Source organism: Callospermophilus lateralis, chromosome 5 (genome assembly GCF_048772815.1).
Source record: "Callospermophilus lateralis isolate mCalLat2 chromosome 5, mCalLat2.hap1, whole genome shotgun sequence".
Lineage (NCBI taxonomy): Eukaryota > Metazoa > Chordata > Mammalia > Rodentia > Sciuridae > Callospermophilus > Callospermophilus lateralis.
The window spans coordinates 147,573,108-147,595,568 of NC_135309.1; the positions used below are offsets into that span (position 1 = coordinate 147,573,108).

The 22,461-nt window shown below is 37.5% G+C and overlaps 1 pseudogene; it reads left to right on the forward strand.

Moving 5' to 3' along the window:
- Positions 1 to 3,371: 3,371 nt before the first annotated feature.
- LOC143400518 (putative ATP-dependent RNA helicase DDX5) overlaps positions 3,372 to 22,461 on the forward strand; it is a 131,896-nt pseudogene continuing 112,806 nt past the window's right edge.

Sequence of the window (22,461 nt, forward strand, 5' to 3'; positions counted from 1 at the left end):
GCTTCACCAAATTGACTTTCTTTTCTTCTTGAGAACATGCAGCTAGACTAAATTTTCCCATCGTTTTTTGCTCTTAAGTGGAGTCATCTCGCTGAGTTCCACCTAAAGGGTATGAGTGGATATAGTGTATCCCATCTGCAGTCCTGGCCTAGAAGAACACCTTCCACATAAAATCATTTCTGCTCTTTCCCCCATTTAGCTGGCTGGAATGAAATGAAGCCCAGTGAAATTTTGTAATTTTCTTTTTTTATGGTGTCTTTATTTAGTTTGGGTATTAGAGTTATGATGGTCTCACAAAACAAGTTGGGAAGGATTTTTTTCTCCTCCATTTTCTAAAAGACTTTGTGTAATCCTGGAATTATTTCTTCCATAAATATTTGATAGGATTCACCAGTGAAACCATCTGGGCTTGGAGTTTTGTTTGTAGAAAGGTTTTAAATAGTAAATTAAATTTACTTAATAGCTATAAGGCTACTCGAAACTTTTACTGCATTTTTGTGTCAGTATTGGTAAGGTCCCTGCCCCCGCCCCCCCTCCCCCCTATTTTCTGCTTTCATCGAAGACCTAAATTGTGGAATTTGTTGTAATAATGTTTATCATAATGTTTACCTATTATCTTTTTGATGTTTGTAGAATCTATGGGAATCCTTCATTCATTCCCTGCATTGGTTATTTGTATTCTTAGCGTAATGTTGGAAACCAAATATGGAGATGTTGAAGTCACAAGATAGATTGAAACTAGGTCCTTGAATTTCCTTTTAGCAAAAAGCTGCCAATGTACCAGAAACACCTATGGTTATATGTGCAAGAGATGCCCATCCATTTTATTGTCACTGAGATTTGGAGGGTTTTGGTTTGTGTAACAACTGGCATTATTTTATTTAGAGATTGCCATTGATTGGTTTGTGTGTTTATATTCTGCACTTCTGGGAGCTCCTGGAAGACAGGAGCCATGATAATACTGCCCTTATAATTTGTTCCAATGCTTAGTACAATACTAGGTGACTATTAGATTCTCAATAAGTGTTCTTGAATATAAACGAGTGATTGAAATGGTTTCTACTTACTTGGAATCTAGTTTGCTTTCCCTGGAATGGATGACTCAGTTCCAACCAAAAGCTTCTGAGAACACTTAGTACCCATATATTTTTTTAAGTACCATATTCGGTTGCTTTATTTTTTCTTTCTCTTTTTCCTTTCCCTATTTTTCTCCTTCCTTCTTCTTACTAGTTTCTTAGTCCTGTCTTTATTCAGAACCATGCCTGAGACCTTTAATTAAGGTAAAAACTCTTCAACTCTGATTCCACTGAAAGGGAATTCAGAATTCAGACATGGGCTGGGCTTTTGTATTTGCTTTTGCTTTCTTGACAAAGCATACAAACAACAAACTAACCAAGCAAACAACAACAATGCTCAGAACTCTTTGCAAGTGAATATATAATAATGAATCCCGAGGAAGAACATTGTTGACATTACTTGAAAGAAAAATTTTTATAGGATTCTTCCAGTGACATCAGTTTAATCCCTTTGCATATAAACAGACTAATTACAAATTATATTTTAATTCAAGGATGCAGTGGGTTCATATTTTGCTATATCTTAGCATATATTCCTGTAAAATAATTATATTACAGTATTTTCTAATGCAGACCTTTAATAAACTGGACTAGTTCTCTCAAACAACCACATGGCCTTGATAAGGGACTCGGGATGTTAAGTAGCTATCTATCAACTGAAGGGAATGCCTTTTGCAAATCTTTCAGTTCCTTGTAGGTGTGAATGGAAATGTACCAACAGAGACAATTGGTGAGGCTTTGGCAACCCTTCAAGTGTTTTTCAAGTAATAACAATTGCTTAGAGCTAAATTTTATTTTAATAGTGCTTCTTGTTAATTGCTTGATGACAAGTTTACTACTCTGTTTGAAGCAAATAGATACCATACTAATTCTTATAATATTTGTTCATTGTCTTGACTAATCTACACTACAGCATTTCTACAATGCTCCTTTTCATGCTTCACATACATCCTTTGAAAAGTATACCTGCCTCCTTCAAAACACTCTGCAAATACAGTCTAGCAATGTTTATTATAAAACTAACTTGATATTTCATTACTAGCTGGAGATTTATTCATCTGGATAAAATCTCCCACATATAAGCTGGAAGGGTCTGGCAGGGAGTGTGCTAAAGGGTGCCCCTGAGTGGCATAGGTGGTACCCGAGGAATATAATTCACTTACTCAAATGGAATGGGTCAGAGAGCAGATAGATAGCACAGTAAAACCCTGCCATAAATATTTTTGCTTTAATAATGATGATGGCCAAAACAACTATTATGGAGTATTCACTGTGTTCCAGGTGTGCTGCTATAAGCACTTTTTGACATTAAATCACTGGATCCTTATAATAATCCTATTAAATAAACATTATTATCATTTCCATTTTGTAGATGAAAGGACCAAGGTACAAAAGACTGTAAGTCATTTGTTGAGTGTTTTATACACTGTAATGGTGCTACACCATATATTCCAATATTTCTAGTTGAAGAATCTTCCTTTGTTCAGAGAGTAATGCATATTATATCTATTTTGCTGTGTTAGAGATAAATCATTATAGTTATTCTTGTCTGTACAAGGCATTCACATAACCTGGTCCTACTCTATATTATACAGCTATACTTAATATGTTAACAGAATATAATATTTTACCCAGCACCCTAAAATAATAACATTTTGGTTTTTTAGCTCCAAATGCCAAATTTTAAGTTCTAACTTGATGGAGTATTTTACAAATTGAATTTGGGGTCACCACCTTGATCATAAACTCAGCAGGATTGCTTCTCATTATAACCAGTGTGCTCTCACTTCATAAGGGATATATTACAAAATCTGACAGCAAAAACTTTTGCTAGCATCATGCATGTCGTAAAGAAAAAAAAAATTAAGCCTGCAGATACCAAATGGATGCGATTAGAGAAAGTCAGACTAGAGACATGTGGGCTTTTGAAATTCTCACTGTTATGTCTTCTTTCTGAGAGTTAAACATAAAAATGCATATGGACTCACTTAGAAATGTTAGCCCCTAATCAAATGTTAATAATTTAATTTTATGTTGTATTATATTAAGCACCCCCAAAGTAATATGTAAGCATATTGATTTTTCAGGGGTTCTTGTAGGTTTTTTATTCATATTTGTAAGAGATTAATTTTTTTGAGGTTTAATTCTGCTACCCCTATAATTTTGAATATTTCTATAGTGGATTAATTGCATAGATAACCCCAATTTTTCATCCCTCCTATATGGAGGATATTTTGACCCAACTCTTACTTTAGTCTCTTATTGCTGTTGCTTCTTGGTTCAAACCTCAAAACCATGACCAGACTAGCTGCTGAAAGACTGAGAAAGATGTATATGGAAAACATTCAGGACCTTCGGATGTATCTGCGACTGGTTAGCCTCCAGCCAGCCTACCAGCTAAGTCACACAGGTGAGCCAGGCCAAGAGTGGCTGATCATCAACCAGCAGCAGATCATCCCAGATGACCTACGGACTGCTGAGAAATACAAAGTAAGTGTTATTTTAGTCCATGATGCCTTGGGATGCTCTATCATACAGGAACGGCTAACTGATACAACCGCAACTGAAGCAATGATGTTTATTATGTATGAATAATAATGTTTATTATGTATGGAGCCTCCTCAGTATAGTACTGTAGGTTCCAGAACTAACTGCCTAGGGCTTAAATCTCAGGTTTTTAACTTAAGTGATAACAGTGCCTGGCAATGAGGAAGCCCTATAGACATGTTATGTAAAATACTATGTAGCCAGCCCTGTAGCTATTGTATACACAAATGATCTCTTTCTATCCCTCAGTAACTCTTTTTTTTTAAAAATTAATTTTTATTGTAGGTTGTTCAAAACATTACATAGTTCTTGATATATCATATTTCACACTTTGATTCAAGTGGGATATGAGCTCCCATTTTTACCCCATATACAGATTGCAGAATCACATCAGTTGCACAACCATTGATTTACATATTGCCATTCTGGTGTCTGTTGTATTCTGCTGCCTTTCCTATCCTCTACTATCCCCCCTCCCCCCTCAGTAACTCTTGAAGAGGATATTACCCATATTTAGTAGATGTGGATATTTGGCCTTGGCTCAGAGAAGTTAAGTAACTTGCTCACTCACTGTCACCATCCGGAAGTGACAGAACTGAGGTTATGAACCCAGACCTGACCATGCATTCAGTCAGACTTCTACAGCATCTGAGCCATGGTGACCTTCTTTTGGATATTTGGCTCCAACTTCAGTTTTTTTTAAAATTTTGCCTGAAATAGAATTTCAAAAACTAAGTTGAGAAATCTAAGTGATAGGAGGCAGGAGAGGATGTAATGGAGAAAAACATGGGCTGTGCAGAGTACTCTTTTACATGCCAAAGTGATCTTGACATTAAAAACTTGTTCATATACATCAATTTTGGTCATGAGAAATGAAGACAAATAAGAAACACAATGGTGAGGGTCTCCTTCCACCGTCCATGGAGACCCTCATCATTACACAAAATACATGTATGAAGATGTGAATTTGGTGTCAATATACCTTGTATACAAACAGAGATATGATAAATTATGGTATAAAGTATATTAAGAATTGTAATGCAAAAAAAATAATAAGAGAGCTCAAGTATAATGGCATAATTTGGTGTGAACATTCTTTGTATACAGAATTACGAAAAATTGTGCTTTGAATAGATAATTATGATTGTAATGCATCCTACTATTGTCATGTGTGTAAGAAATAAAAAAAATTCCATTCAGAATTAAAATAAAAAAAGAAAAACACAAAGGTTAAACATCACTTATTTAATAAATTAAACACCTCATTAAACCAGTCTTATCATTGGATGTGAGGATAGACTTGGGGAACAAACTTAATGGAACTTGTAGCATTTGAGTTATGCATTTATTTTTCAAAGAAATGCTATTTTATTTAGGTAAATAATATTTCCATGGCAAAGTTGTTTATAGATTCCTCAGAGAAAATATATGATTATAATTTATGCTCAGCCTTCTTTTCTTCCCTATCCTTTTCTGAAAAATATGGAATAAATTGTTTAAACATAGCTTTCTAGTCTTTTTTCATTATTAATGTAGGATAATCCTAGCTTCTGGATTTCAGAATCTCTGTTTCTTAGACTTTACTATCCATTCATTTTTTTTCCCAAGTGAATACAATTTAATGATATAACCTTTCATGGCTTAAATGAGAAAACATTGATGATCCCAATTGCAACTAAGAATGTGTCTTCTGTAGTAGGATTTTTTAGATACATGATGCAATGAGAATATTTTTTTCAGCACATTTAAAATTAAGATCATTTAGGGCTGGGGATGTGGCTCAAGAGGTAGCACGCTCGCTTCGCATGCGTGGGGCGATGGGTTCCATCCTCAGCACCACATAAAAATAAAATAATGTTGTTGTGTCCACTGAAAACTAAAAAATAAATATTAAAAAATTTTTTTCTCTCTCTTTAAAAAAATTAAGATCATTTAAATTCTACTGTCAAATAAATGTTGATTTTAAAATCATTGTAACCTTTATCAAAAGCATTTTAATAGATTTTTTTTTAAAAGAGGTAAGTCCTGTTTCCTATAGGCAGCCAATTTGCTCTTTGTACTCAGAAAAACTAGAATAGTAGTTAGAAAATGGTTATTAAGGGATGATCAAAAAAATGTCAAGGAAAAGTTTGTATTTTCCCCCAATGATGGTTTACCTAAAATCATATAATTTCCAATTTCTTTTTTGGTCCTTCATTTTATTTTTTATTTTTAAAATTATTATTAATTAATTAATTTAAATTAGGTATATATGACAGCAGAATGCATTTTGATTCATTGTATACAATTGTAGCACAACTTTTCATTTCTCTGCACACAATGTAGCATTGCACCATATGGGCAGTCATACATGTACCTAGAGTAATGATGTCCATCTCATCCCACCATCTTTCCTGCCCCTATGTTCCCTCCTTACCCCTCTTTCCCCTTTGCCCAATCACACTTCCTCTATTCCCCACCCACCCACCCAGTCATGGATTAGCTTCCCCTTATCAGAGAGAATATTCAGCCTTTGGTTTTGGGGATTGGCTTACTTCGCTTACCATGATTTTCTCCAACTTCATCCATTTAGGTCTGTATTCTTGATAACTGCCATTTCAACTGGCATGAGACAAAAATCTTAGAGTACTTTGACTTTCATTTCTCTAATTATTAGAGATGTTGAACATTTTTTCATATATTTGTTGATCGAGTGTATATATTCTTCTGAGAAGTGTCTGTTCAGCTCCTTAGCCCATTTATTGATTGGTTTTTTTTTTTTTTTTGGTGTTAATTTTTTTGAGTTCTTTATATGTCCTGGAGATTAGTGCTCTATCTGACGTGCATGTGGCTCCCAGTATGTAGGCTCTCTCTTCATCTCATTGATTGTTTCTTTTACTGAGAAGAAGCTTTTTCGTTTGAGTCCATCCCATTTATTAATTCTTGATTTTATTTCTTTCACTTTAGGAGTCTTGTTAAGGAAGTTGGGGCCTACTCTAACATGATGAAGATTTGGACCTACTTTTTCTCTGGTCTAATTCCTAGGTGCTTAATCCACTTTGAGTTGAGTTTTGTGCATTTGAGAGACAGGGGGTTAGTTTCATTTTGATGCATATGGATTTCCAGTTATCCCAGCATCATTTGTTGAAGAGGCTATCTTTTCTCCAATGTATGTTTTTGGTGCCTTTGTCTAGTATGAGGTAACCTATTTATGTGGGATTGTCTCAGTGTCTTCTATTCTGTACCATTGATCTATATATCTATTTTGGTGTCAATACCACGCTGTTTTTGTTACTATAGCTGTGTAGTAAAGTTTAAGGTCTGGTATTGTGAGGCCTCCAGCTTCACTCTTCTTGCTAAAGATTGGGGTCTCTTATTTTTCCAAATGAATTTCATAGTTGCTTTTTCTATTTCTATAAGGAATGATATTGGGATTTGAATTGAATTGAATCTGTATAGCACTTTGTGTAGTATGGTCATTTTGACAATATTAACTTTGCCTATCCAAAAGCACGGGCGATCTTTCTATCTTCTAAGGTCTTCTACAATTACTTTCTTTAGTGTTCTGTAGTTTTCATTGTAGAGCTCTTTCACCTCTTTTGTTAATTTGATTCCCAAGTATTTTCATTTGGGTTTTTCCATCCAACATTTGATTGCTGTCACTAACAAGCAACAAACTGAACATGGTAAATTCCTTCCTTGTGTTATCACATGTGCATGTTATAACAAGTAAAAAAAAACAACAACAACAAAACACAACCCCCCCAACCAATAAACAAACAAAAAAACCCAAAGCAACAATAACAAAATCCCTTGGAGTTAATTCTTTGATAGCAGACTTTGAAAAAAAGTATCCTGCATAATCCACAGGCTGAAGAATATGCTTTTGCTCTCTGGATTCTGTTCAGAATGTTCTTTTCCAAGTGCTCAGTTTCTGTTTTCCCAGGTTCTTCTGTCTTTTGTCATGTACATCAGAATCATACTCAAAGGTTTGAGAGCTTTAATTCACCATAGGAATTCAAGATCACTGACTTAATGTACATTGTGACAAATGTCTCAGCTTAGTGGTAGACAGCCTTCAGTGTTGGACCTTACTGTCTGAGAATAGGCTGTTGTTGTATGCACCCAAATTCACATCCCCAGGGATAGGCCAGTGCCAAGTCCAGACTCATGGGCAGATAATTATTATCATAGTAAAAAATAACTTCAAAGAAAGAGTGAAATTCTGTGGCTGTGAGATCACGGTAGATCTGAGTGTAACTTTTGCAGCATTTCATTAGTTTTTCCCTAGACTAGTCCAGGAAGTGGCATGCATGAAGCTTTCTGGCTCACAGATTTTCTGTGCTTCTGGCTGAAAAAAAATTTTGAAATCTCAAGAAATATGTTTATTGTGCCCATATCTTAAGAAACTCTTACTTGATCTTGGCAGGGCCAGTCACTGTTTAAACAATTGAAAACATCTTTTTTAACTGTTTCCAGAAAACATTTGCAAACACCCCAAAGTAAAGTTACATACTTACAATTCAGTTCTAAGCCTCAATTAAGGCTGTTGTTGTATAGCATTTGCTGCCTCTAATAGCCTGACACCATAATAATATTATACAGTATCCCAAGATAATGAGAAGAATGCCTAACATCTGCTTATACTCAGAGAACAAAGGAGAATTGGAAGGATGCATCCTGCAACCCTTGCAAAGCACCGCTTTGGCTTGCTGGAGAGCCAGGGTGGATTTTCCCATAGATTATTTCTCTGCCATCCAGGGACAATGGCATAATGTTTTAGAAAGGTTGGAGAAAGCTACTCAGGTTGGGGGCTCAGCAAGACAGCTGCATTAAGGCAACTGCTTTTGAGCCCCTCTGAGATATTTGTATTTTTAAGTTAGTTTACTAAAATAGAAGGAGCTGGTTTCTGGACACTGAAGAATGTTGTTGAATATGCCCTTTGATACTTTTAGCAGTAGACCCACTCAGAGAGAGATTGAAAATGGAGTTGCCTTATGCCATGCTGTTTTCCTGCACTCATACTTGTTAGGAAACAGGATCTTTGTTCTCAGCCTACATTAAGTGGGAAATTTTGACATGGTGAAGAGAAATAACTTGTAGGTTAAAGAAGAAAATAGCAAAGATGGAAGCATCTATGTGTCCTGATTTGCTAGGCAGTGCTGTACTCTTGTCTGTTTAACAACACAAAAACAAAAACAAAACCATGATTGACTGACTGACTTAATTGAAAAAGAGGAAACATTAATTGAATATGGTGGACATTTATTGGTTAACTTTCCAATACTTTCTACTCTTAATCTTTCTAATAGAACTCTAAACTTCTTCCTTTGGCAACTTATTGAGTTTTGTTCTGGTTTGGATACCCCTGGAAGCAAAATTGACACAAATATTTAAGTAAAAGTAGCAGTTTATTTGGAAGAAATACTGGAGGGAGTGGGGCAGTAAGACAGGGACACGTAAAAGTCAATACAGTCTCTAAGTCTGGGTATAGACAGAGGAGGGGGATAGCTGGGTCAAATGATGGTTTCATTCTCAGTTTTCCAAGGAACCTCCATACTGCTTTCCATATTGGCTGCATCAATTTCTAGTCCCACCAGCAGTGTATAAGTGTACCTTATCCCCCACATCCTCACCAACACTTATCGTGGTTTGTCTTCATATTAGCTGCCATTCTGACTGGAGTGGGATGAAATCTTAGAGTGGTTTTGATTTGCATTTCTCTAATTGCTGGCAATGATGAGCATTTTTTTCATATATTTGTTGATTGATTGTATATCCTCTTCTGAGAAGTTCAGGTCCTAGGCCCATTTATTGATTGGGTTATTTGTTTTTTTGGTATTTAGCTTTTTGAGTTCTTTATATACCCTAGAGATTAGTGCTCTATCTGATGTGTGAGGGGTAAAAACAGCATACTACAGGGACACAGCCATATCAATGTTTATAGCAGCACAATTCACAATAGCTAAACTGTGGAACCAACCTAGATGCCCTTCAGTAGATGTATGGATAAAAAAAGTGGCATATATACACAATGGAATATTACTCAGCAATAAAAGAGAATAAAATAATGACATTTGCAGGTAAATCGATGGCATTGGAGAAGATAATGCTAAGTGAAGTTAGCCAATCAAAAAAACAAATGCTGAATGTTTTCTCTGATATAAGGTGACTGACTCATAGTGGGGTAGGGAGGGGGAGCATGGGAGGAATAGACAAACTCTAGATAGGGCAGAGGGGTAGGTGGGTAAGGGAGGGAACAGGGGGTTAGCAAGGATGTTGGAATGTGATGGACATCATTATCCAAAGTACATGTATGAAGACATGAATTGGTGTGAACATAGTTTATATACAACCAGAGATATGAAAAATTGTGCTCTATATGTGTAACAAGAATGGTAATGCATTCTCCTGTCATTTATTTTAAAAAATCAATTAAAAAATTTAAAAAAGATTGATTTTTGTTGTAAAGATTACTTTAATCTCAATAAACAGAGAATAATGTATAACAAAAAAAAGTCAATACAATCTCAATGTTTGTTTACCCCCATCATTCATAGGTTGAAATCCTAACGCAAGGTGCTGGTGTTAGGATGTAGGACTTTGGGGAGAAGATTAGGTTGTGAGGTTAGAACCCTTATGAGTGGGATTATGGTCCTTATTGAAGAAGCCCCAGAGAGCTCTCTTGCCCTTTCTTGCCCATGTGAGGGTGCAATGAGAAGACCACTGTCAATGAGGAGGCGGGCCCTCTCCAGACACTAAATCTGCGGGTAACTTGACCTTGGACTTCCCTGCCTCTAGAAGTTTAGAAATAAATTTCTATCGTTTACAAACTACTAGGTCAATGACATTTTGATAAAGATGCCTGAATGAACTAAGATATTGTCCTAACCAACCACCATGGGCAACTGGAGCTCAAAACCCCTGGGAACTCTAGGATACTTTGCAGAACACCTCAGAGTTTTTCCAACAAGGAGTGAAGCTGTTGAGGTATATTTATTTGCCAACTTCCTGCTATCCATTAGTTGAGGGCTGCTTCTGAGAACATTGATTCTGGAGCATCTAGCTTGCTAGTAGGTGTTTGCAGTAAGCAGCCTTGGGTGCATAGATTGGGTGCTGAGGGGATGTGTGTAGGCACCAACAGTCATGGCTGCAGTATTTGGCTCTCCCCCATCTCCATAGCTAGGCCTGATTAGCTTAAAGTAATAGTCCTTGGTCCATCCCCTTGGACACTGCCAATGATTTACTGATTGGTCATGTGACTCAAATCAATTTTGGTAGGGAACAATACTCAAACCTCAGGCAAAAACCAACTCCCTTTTCTACCTTAGACACAAAGAAGCTTGAAGTCCTGGAAATTGCTAATAGCCATCTTGGGAGCACATGGGAAGAACCTCCTGAGTTTGCAGGCTGGTAGCCAGGACTGAAGACAGAGAAATGGTCCCAATCATAGAACTCAAACCCTACATGAAGGCCTATCTAAAGCTGCATCAGTTTCTCAGGGCTGCTGTAACACAATACCAGAAAGCTAGGTGGCTTAAAGTAGCAAAATTTATTGTCTTATAAAGGAAAGGCTAAGCTCTCTCTGATGGCCCCGGGGGGAATCATTCCTTCCCTTTTCCAAACTCTGGTGCTTGTGGGCAGCCTTGGTATTCCTTGGCTTGTAGCTGCATTGCCCCAGCCACACAGCAGTCTCCTCCCTGTGGATCTTCGTGTTGCTTCCCTGTGTGCATGCCTGTCTCTTTGTGCACATTTTTCTAGGGTCACCAGTAAGATGGGATTAGGGTCCACTCTCATGACTTCATTTTAACTTAATCACCTCTCTGAAGACCCTACTTCCAAATAAGGCCATATTCCGAGGTATTGGAAATTAAAACTTAATGTATCTATTTCAGGGACAAAAATCTAATCCCAAAGCAGAAGCCAAATCTATTCAATAATGATAGGAAAACAGTTCATTTTTTGACTTAAAGGCACTTGGGTTGAGACTTTCCATTTCCTTTTATGACATCTTACTAATTCCTCGACCTATGGTTATGCATGAAACAAATCTAGTAAACAAACAAACAACTGAAGTAATTTCTGAGGGATCGAATGGCTGGCTGATGACACTATGAGCAACCAACAAGATCAGAATATGCATTGCTTAGGTGCTTAATGAAAATGTTCAAAAAAGGCACTTTCACTCATTGATTCAACAAGTATTTTCTGGAATCCCCTCTCACTGCCCTATTGTGCCAGGTACTGTTCTAGGTGTTGGAAAAAAAACACTAAACAGAAAAGACACACTTTTTTGGCCTCATGGAGCTTATGTCCTAGTTGGGCAGGACAGATAACAAACCAGAGAATGTTGTAGATTGTAGACTATGCTAGATAATAAGTACTACAGGGATGGGAAGCATCAGGGAGACTTTGAATTTTAGAAAGGGTGGACCAAGCACGCCTCACTGGGAAGAGGATATTTGATTTAATAACCAAAGGAAGTGATGCAGCCATTTATGGAGATGAGTCCTGATGGGGACCTGGAACCCGCTGTGAGTCCAACTGACTGAGTTAAAAGCAAGAGAAGCTGGTCCACAGAGGAGAGGCAGTTTACTCCAAGGGGATGCTAGATAGCAGTTTTTGTCTTTTCACCTGGCCTATCTAGGACACCCGGAGAATTCTTCAAACCACTGAGTGTGCAGGAAATCAGCCATGGAAAATGCCAAGTCCAATTCAGAGCCTGTGATGGGCTAAATGTGTCTTTAAAAGCTTTAAAAGATGAGATAATCCTTGCCAGCCATTATGAGTATTCTTTTTAACATCAAAGTTTCAATACTATGAAAAAAGAACAAGAAGGACCAATCTGTTGTAATGTACTCTGGGGCTTATTACTTTTAACAGCAAAATATTGACTTTCTAAAAATTCAAATATACAAGGTGTGACATGAAGACCCAAGACTGATTCCATAATCCCCTACATGAAAATAAATTGTATTTCTTCTAGTTGTAGCCTCTAAGTTCTTATGAATGAATAGCTAGTATTAAACAATGCTTTAGGCCTAGTCAAATATACTGTTTACAGTAAGGACTCTTCATGCTCCAAAATGATGTTGAGAAAGACAGTTTGCTACTTTGGCAATAGATACCACTTAACACAATTTTGTTTTGCAATTCCACATTAAGATAGCCCTCATCATTGAAGAAAGCATTTACTCCAGTGCAGATGGTAAGCATAGTTATACTCTATAAAAACCATTCATTCTTGCTGGATAGTAGATACATGAATATAAATAATCCAGAGTTTCCTATATACATAGTGGTGGTGGTGATAAGTGCTTGGATGCTTGAAAAAGAAATTTTAAAAATGTCCCCTTGTAGGCAAAGTTAAGTTATAGGAATTTTCAATTGATGAAATTATTAAAGTCAATGTTTTCAATTGATGAAGTTAAGGCTTATGTTAGTATGCTAAATAAGTAAAAAAAGAAAGAAGGCAGGAAGGAAGAGGAAGAGAGAAAAAAAGAGAGGTGGAGGGAGAGAGAGGGAGAGAAAGATGCAGAGAATAAACATGAGATAGGTTTGTGTCTCTCTGATTTAACAGTCTGGTCAGATGTGCAGTCGGGATAAACAGGTGGTTCTGCCTTCTAAGGTCACCCAGAAACTAGGTTTTCTTCTGTTTTGTGGTGGTATGGCCGAGTTGTCAACCCAAACTCCTGGAGTTCAGCTACCAAGAATTAAGGTTAAAATAGATAACATAAGACATTAGCTTGGGTAAAAGTGTTGTGGTTTCTCTTGTGAGATTTGGTCTCTAAGGGCTGTTAAAACCTTGGGCACGTAGTCAGTTACTTAACAACCAACAGGTTCTGAATACATGATGTTTTGTTTATAGTCATACAGTTCAGTTGAAAAGATAGGCAATTAAATAGAAATTAATAATGAAGTGTGAAGATGAGATATGGAGAGACATAGAGTACTGCGAGAACACAGGGCAGGAGAACCTAACCTAGTCTAGGGACAAAAGGATCAGCAATGGCTTCCTGGGGGGATTGATGCTGGACTGAGAATTCCGTGGAAGGTCTTGGTCTCATTTGGGTGGAAAGTAGAAATCATTCCAAGGGTGGGAACAGAGACATGGTGTAACTTTAAGGAATCTTCCGAAGACAGAAGTCATTTACAAGCCTGCTGCAAAAAAATCTTAACCCAAGGCAGAAGCAAAGGGAAAACTATGTAGAATCTATCCAGAAAGGAAAAAGGATTACTGAGCTGGAAGGAAATATTCTTGGCACTGGTCTTGTAGCAAACTATAGAATCATGATGAGCCCCAGATTCTGGGTCATCTGCAGTGATTTGAAACATGGACCTGGTTATTGTTTGGCTATAGGCACCAATAAATCGATCAAGCTTTTCAACAAGAATTAGAATATTCCTATAATTCTCCATTAATCACGTCTTTTGGAAAGGTATGAAGTGGTAGGAGTCACATCTGTTTGGTTGTTTGGCACCAAAGTATTAGCTCTCCTAGTGTTTATCTGTTGTTTCTTTACTAAAAAATGTTGTAAGTTGGAATCATGATGAAATCTATTTTATTTGGAGAGTTGCTTTGAGAATAGATAGCAAATAGTCCTTAGAAAGAAGAGTCAGGAAAAAATATTGTAAGATAATGATTGGATAAGAGTGAGGAACTAAATTGAACATTGTTGCTAGTTTGGAATGAAATGTCTTCTTCCTACTTAGGAACAAGATGCGTCCTTTCTGGTATGTGTGTGTATGAATATATGTGTATTTCAATATATATTTCTCTCTATATGAAGTACATATATATGAAATATGAAAATATGTTTTAAATCGAGCATTCATCTAAGTACAGGTTCTGAAGTGCTGCATGATTTCAATTTGTCCTTTCAAAAAATCATTCATTTATAAGCACTGGTGAGTGCCTGCTGTGGTGAAGTGTTGCTTGGTATCGCCAGGTGTTGCAACAATACTTCTGGATGTTGCTAGGTGACAGGCATGAAGTCTATGACAACAAGAAAAGCCAATCCAGTTCATGTCAGAAAACAGGGTTGGAAACTGAGGCACACCACCCTTCATCTTTACTTCTGAAATTCTGGCTAGTTATTCAACCTTTTCCTATCAAATCTCTCACCTATAATATGAATGATATTAGTATTTTTCTTTCCTCTTTTACTCTTCACTCCTACTCGATGGCCAACTCTATCACTACTGGCTCCTTCACTGTGGCTCGGATTTGATACATGTTGGATAAAACCAAGTATAGAACACACTAAAAGATTTCATTCCAAGACTATCTCATGAAAGGTGATTCTAAACATATTTCTCAGGAGGAGGAATTGTCTCCCCATTGTAGATCCTCTAGGTTTTTACTCACAAGAAGCCAGCTTAGGTATCTCTTAGAATTAAATCAAACTGAGGTCATTTCCATGGTCCACTCTACATCAGAGACAGGTTAGACAGAAGAGTAGAATATAGGAAGGTAATTTCTTCCAGTATTTGACAGCTGTAGTGGCATGGAGTGGTTCTTCACATTTATTGAATATTAGTGTGTGTGAGGTGCTGTGTTGAATATAGTCCCTCATTTGGTGTAAGAAACAAATCAGTGGTCATATTATTTTTCCCATGATATGGGAAAAAGGTTGAGGGTCAGAGAGACTGTGTAACATCCGTTCTAGTGTAGAGACAGGATCCAAACCCTTTTCTCAGACTCTAGTGTCCACTCTGCCTTTAAAGTTTTTCCTTGAGCCAGTAAAATCTAGACTCCTCACTGGTCTGGTTGGGTTAGTGCTTTGAGGAATTCAGGTGAATCCCAGCTGTCTCCTCCAATACTGGGCAAAAAAGGATAGACCGAGATGAGAGAGGAAGTTGGCTGGGATATTGTGGCTCAGGCTGCAGTCTTCCTGGCAAGAACAGACCATTTTTGTAGAGCAAAATGATTGGAGTTCATCACCCTCCTTCCCTTCAGTCTGGCCTTAAAAATACCAATAAAACATTTCCATTTCCCCACCCCTGCCCACCCAGGTATTTGGAGTTTTGGAAACATGATTACAAATTTATGTCTAGACCTGGTGTGGGGAGAAGGTGTGACAGAAGTTATCCTTGACCTGTTCGTTGTGTTGTCATTGTCTCCCACGTTGGCTTCCAGAGGACAGGGATGAGGCTGATTCATTGTGGAATCAATTCCCAGCATCCAGCCTGGTGTCTGGCCCACGCTCAGCAAGTGTCCATTGAAATGAATGGGTACTCCAGTGCATCCTGTTTCTAACTGAAGGAATCAAGTTTCAATTAAAATAGACAAATGCCAATCAGGTCAGTTCCAACTGTCTCTGTTCCTTGGGAAAGTGTGAGCTTGGTTTACTTTTAGTTTTACGGGTAGAATTGACGTTGTCTTCATGCCACATCATATTTTATTTAAGGGAAAGCCCTTTAACTGTGACACATGGATTCCAGGGCTACAACCCCTGGTGGTCCACCAAAGAATTTTACAAGTGGGTAGTAACATTTTTAACATGTCCATTTTATCTATGAAAATAACTGCCAACTTTTCCAAGCAAAAAAGTAAATTTGGAGAGAAATTATGGGAAGCCTGTAATGATCTTGCAATATATTAAGTTTGGAGAGCTTCTAAGAAAATGGTTAAGTTTCATTAGCACAGGAAGATCAGAAAGCAATGCATGAATGAGGACAGCTGCTCTGTGGACTGAGAGGGTCTATTTGCATTTTTGCTGCAAGGGTAGCCCAGGCCTTTTTACTAATGTTGGTAATGCTCTGGTGGTTAGTTTCAATGATTTTCTTTATTGTGACTTGCAGATCAATCTTCTACATTGTTGTTTCATTTAACCTCTATTCCCTAGGTTATTTCTTAAAGCAATTTATTGAGCATTATCTTAAATTGAACTGCATTTACTCTCCCTTGACCCAATTACTTAAATGGTCCACATCCATTTGATTTTGATTGTCTGTTCTCTTGCTATTTTCTTTCCCTCTAATTTTACTATCAGTTGCAAAAGAGACTATCTAGTTGTGGAGTCCCTTCCTTCCCAAACCACTCTCTGTGGGAGCAACACAACCCAGAAGGCAGCTCTTCTAATTTGAAAAATCCCAGCTCTTGCATCTGAGTACCGTTCATTTCAACAGTTCAATTCTACAAAGATTTATGAAGTGCCTACCTTGTGCTAGGACTCAGCTAGGAGTCATCTGCTTGCCCCTTCCTCCTCGGAGTGAAGTTGCTGGGCAGAGGTCCCTGATCTTTGAGCAGGGTGTAATAGCTCTGGATCTCGTCAGATTGTTTTCCAACACTGGTTTCAAGTGCTCTGGGTTCCTTTCAACACTCCTCTCACAGCACACAGCAAATGTCCTGCAGGTTAGTTGGCTGTGATCATTTGTGTGTTTGTAACTTCCAATTCATGAAAAAGCCCTGTTTCTCCAGGTGTCCCCCTATTACAGTCCTAAGAGTGGTTTCTACTCCTTTTCTAATAATATTTGTACAATGTGCTTGGTCCTGGTTCATATCTTGAATTGTAAAAAAAAAAAAAAAAAAAGTCAGTATCAATACAATTTGTCATTTTCCATTCTGAGGATTTTCTCTTTAAACTTCTGAACTCAAGGAAGATTCACCATCTTCCTTCCTTTCTCCCAACCCTTGTAAACTGTGTTTTTATTGGCCTTCAAACTTGTTTAAGTAGAACTAATGGTGGGAATGGAAATGACTTTTTCTGGGAAACCTGAATATTTATATTGCATGAGTAAAGACACCTTTAAACAGGGCTCCTTTTTGTCTTCCAGTTTCTACCCTTGTGTGAAAGTGACATTTTGTTAAGCTTTCCCATTATTTGTTAATCCTCACTTCCATCTTGTGAGGTCAATGCTGCTGTTGCCAATTTGCTGTTTAAAACCCTTTACCATCAATTCCCTATTAACCACTGAGAGTGCAGTTGGGGGTGGAATGCCCCTTGCTTGAGGTATCTGACCCTGTAGAGTTTTCACCAGTACAAACAGGATTTGCCCTGTTCTCATGAGACAGAGGAAAGATCTCCTTTAAAGCCACTTAGCTGCTCAATGACTGCAAAGCCAGAAATTCCAGATTTGGGGGTATTTGCCCTGATCACTCAACCATACTGTAGTTCAAGCCACGGGTTATATTTTGAGTGACAGCAATTTGATTCAACCATGACATTGAATAGAAGATTGAATTACCAGGGTGTTGAGTTTACTGAAGGGAAAGACAAAACAAAGTAGGAGAAATGATGGCAGAGGAAAGAGGCAGAATTTGGTGGCAAATTGAAGGAAATGGAATTAGTCTGTTATCTGAAAGAGCTGTGGTCATGAAGATCACGCTCATGGGCCCATGAAGTATATTTTAAAAGCCATGTGCAATTTGGGTTCTCCATGAAATGTTGTCTATGTTCAGCCCAAATAAGGCACTGATTCCGAACCAAAAAGAAAACAAAAATAAAAACTTATATGCTTAAAAATATGACTTGTGGTCTTAGAAATGCTTCTCCTTCTCTTTCTTGTTGGACTTATTCTATGGCAAATGAAAGATTTGACTACTCTCATTTTATCCCTGCCCCCTTTACTGGTGGTGACTGGATTCCACTTGACTCTTAATGGTGTGAGGATATGGCCATTTGGCAAATAACTGAAGAAATAGGGCATGATCTTTGTTTGTTTGTTTTCAGCTGTATTATAGTCCAAAAGGAAAAGTGGTTCTGTTACAAGTTTGCTATAATTTTAACTGTCTGGGTTGTAATACAACTGTGTACAAAAAGCTGATGGGCAGGCAGGGTCTTTTGAACATTAGATGGCAAATATTCTTCTTATGGAATAAGCAGGTTCCCTCCATTGGAGGTTCAAAACTTTGTGTAAAAATGTACTTCTTTACTGCAGAAAGTTTTTTTTTCTTTTTTTCCAGAATTAAAGAGAAATTTCTAATGTAAAGAGTCTAGTGTGAATAATATCATCTTGTCTGTACAAAAATTCTGAAATAGTTCATTTGAAGGTTTTGAGTTTATTTTGTGTGCAAAATACAACATCTCAGAACTTTCCAATGTTCACATTGGGTACAGTATATTTGACGATAAGAGATCAATTTTCCCTGTTCGCTCTGTCAACTGAACACATTTCCCCTTCCATCTATAAGCTTCAATAGAGAGAGACTGGCTACTTTCGGCATTTGGCATTTGTTATAATAGTTTGTATTTTTTCCAGATGACTTTAGTGTATATGTCAGCGCTTTGAATGTAGAGCTCTAGGTTTTTTTTTTTTTTCCAAGCAGAATTCAGTCTAAGTTTTCTATATGGATGAAAATAAAGCCATATGGAAAGATTTCATTTTTCAAATGTACTTTTACCAGACAGAAAACTTTGAATACTACTTTTGTAGAAAGCAGGTTGAGTTTGTTTCGTGTCATCCTCACTCTGCTGACTCTGAGTTTGCACTCAGAGCATTACACTCTTTCTTGGCCTTGCACGTATCTCCTGCCCTTGTTTAGACAGATGTGGAGAGTGAGGGGGACTTGGGCAGATATTTCGGACAGCCAGACAAAGTCAGACATTCTTGGAAGCTGATGCAATCTAGGTTTCAGAAGAGATCACAAAGCCCCAAAGACCTTTATCTGTTCCACAGGGAGGCATTGGGGAGGTCTCAAGCCAAGCAATGGCATCTGCGGCCCCTGCTGGATTGACACTTACAAGCCAACTAAAATGGAAAACGCTTTCCTGAGATAGCTGGACTGCCTTCATCTGGAGATCTTTGTAAAATTTGAAGAAAGTTCTCACAGAATCACGGAATAAAGATACCAGCCAAGAAATGTCCTGGAAGACATTATATATGTCTTAGGCAAGTGTATAACAATCAGCTGTTCAAAAAACAAATATCATATGCAACGTAGCTTGTAAACTATACTTTTCTTGAGAAAGATAATGGTCATGAATAGAAATACATCTGGGTTTCTTTAAAATACCAAGCACCCCACTCATGTATGAATATGTAAATTTTGGTTGCAATCAGCCACAATTGGGTGGCATCTCCTCTCACCTCCAGAGTGGGCGGAAGCAGGTTGGGGATTCTGAGGATACATTATGATGGGTAGAAGACCTAAGAGGGAAAACAGATTCCAGTGAGAAAACCAGTTGAAAAGACAGCCCATAAAAAGGAGCTTTAGAGGCATTTTCTTTACCAGTGAGATGCTCCTGGCTATTTCAATAAGGAGAGGTTGGCGGCTCACACACTATGGAAAAAACTGGCTAAGCATATTCAAAATTGTGTTTCTTAACAAAGTGATTGGCAGTGAAGTATAGATTAATATGAAAGATTCAATAAAATTTGAATTGAAAGCAGCTGTAAAGTTATTAAAAATCAAGTAAGAAAGCACAGTATATTCTTGGTTTTAGCTGTTCCATTTTTTTTCTGGATTCTTTTTATTTTGGTGGTGTCTAATGGTACATAAATGAGACCTGAATTTTCTACTTAATTATTGTAAACAAAATTTAAATGTGTTTTATGTTCCCTTGGTGCTTTTGGTACCTGGTGCTATGCATATTGAATTGTATGTTGCAAATGCTTAGTGAGTAGGAGAATCTGCTTTGGTGGTTTGTGGCCAGTGTGTTTTCTCTTAATACTAAATTGAAGTGTGGTCATGCATTGCTTAATTGTGGGACACATTCTGAGAAATATGTCATGCAACTTTGTCATTGTGTGAACATCACAGAGTATACATATACAAACTAATATGGCTTTGACATCACTGGGTGTTATTATCTTATAGGACACAATTGTGCATATGGCCCGTTGTTGACCAAAATGTCACTATGTGGCCTATGACTGTGTACTGTACACACAGAAAAGTGCATCTATAGTTTGATATACTTTCACTAATTGAACATATTTGTATAACTAGAACCCTAGGGCCTACCTCAGGACTCCTCCAAATCACTACCTCTCCAAAGGCCACCATTGGCCCAACATCTAGCAGGACACATTAGTTTTGTCTGCTTTTGAACTTAGGAAGAATAAAGTCATGTGATACCAACCTCTTTGTGTCTAACATAATACATGAATTAATCTATTTGACTGAAAACAATTGACTGCTCCATTTTATAAATATGTCAGCATTTGTTAACCCATTCTACTTTTGATGAGGCCTTTGGACAGTTTCCAATATTTCATCCTATGAATGTCATTTGTATTTATATTGTTTTTGTAAACATTTGAAAGAATCCCATTGGGGGCCACATGCACTCATTTCTCCTGAGTATATACCTAAGAGTGAAATTGCTAAGTCATAGGATATGGTATGTTCAGCTTTAGTAGATCCTGCCAAAGAGTTTACCAAAGTGTTTATATTAATTCAGAAGCAAATAGAATAAATGGGAAAATAACAGAGTAGAAGGCAAAGGGGGACAGGGATGGAAGACATCATATACCATAGTGACTGCTATAGTTTCTTCAAATGTTTCTTTTAATCACATAGATATTTATATTTATATTAGATCTCAGTATGAAATATACTCCTTTTCTAAGTTACAATAAAAAAAGGTTAAGAAATAATTGTCTAATCTTTAGGTCCAAGTCCAATCCATCATATGGACTGTCTTGCTTCAGTGAGCAAGTGGTCCTGGTGAGAGTAAGTAATGGAATAGGCTTAGTCTGGAGGAGCCAAACCATAAGCTCTTTGAGGATCTGGACTAACGTTGCACAATGCTAATATTTAAAAACAGCCTGTGATAACTAGACAGAGAAATGAGAGCATAGTTTGCATGATGATTTGAGATTTGGAGACAGTCAAAGCAGCCACCTGGGTGATGTCATACCATTTATCTCAGCTGGGCCTGGGCACTGAAGATGAACCTGTGGAGTGTCCTGTGTAAAGGGCAAATTTCATTGTAATAAGGGAAACAGTTCAAATACAACACATATTTGCCTGAGTTTCTGGATCAATCACATGGAATGGTTAGGACTCAATAAAGAATATACCAGGGGCTGGGCAGGTGGCTCAAGCAGTAGTGTGCTTGCCTGGCATGCGCAGGGCGCTGGGTTCTATCCTCAGCACCACATAAAAATAAAGATGTTGTGTCCACCGAAAACTAAAAAATAAATATTAAAAAAAAAGAATATACCAAACCTCATGAGAGAGTAAGCACAGGTGACTTCCTGGAATCATGTCCTGGATCCATTGCTTCCTCCTCTCCTGTGCTCTTTCCTTTTATTTTTCTCCCTCCCTCCTTCTTTTCCTAAATTCTCCCTTCTTTCCTCTTTTATTTCTTTCCTTTTTTCCTTCCTTTATCTCTCTCTCTCTCTCTCTCTCTTTTATGTTAAAGTTCTGATTATAAAAGCAGCACTTATTACATAATGTGTTCTACCTTCCAGGCTTATGTTTCTATTAAAAGTGTACGTCTCATCATGTCATTCCCTTCTTAAATACCCTCCAATGTTCCCATTGTCTTTATGGAAACTTCTTCACACTGCTTTCCAGGCCTGGTGCCTCCTGCTCCTCCTGCCTCTTTGGCCCATTTGTATTTGCTTTTATTCTTATCAAGCTCCCTTTAGTTCTTTTTTGAATGTGCCAGACTGTATTTTTGAGGACTTAGCCTGAATGTCCTTTCCCCTATTTTGTGGCTGCCAATTTCTGCCTGTTTTCTAGGATATTTTCTCCAGCTTTTTCCCATAATGTGACTGACTCATTTACCCTTGCTCCCACTGATTCTTGTTCTTTTCTTAATATGCTATATTGTCTTTGCTTATTCCATTTTCTTCCCCACTGGATATGGACTCTGTTTGAGCAAGGGCAATGTCTCTGAATCTTTAAAACTGTATTTATCAAGTCAATCATAAAACCACAGGCATGTTCTCTGATCAGTGAAAT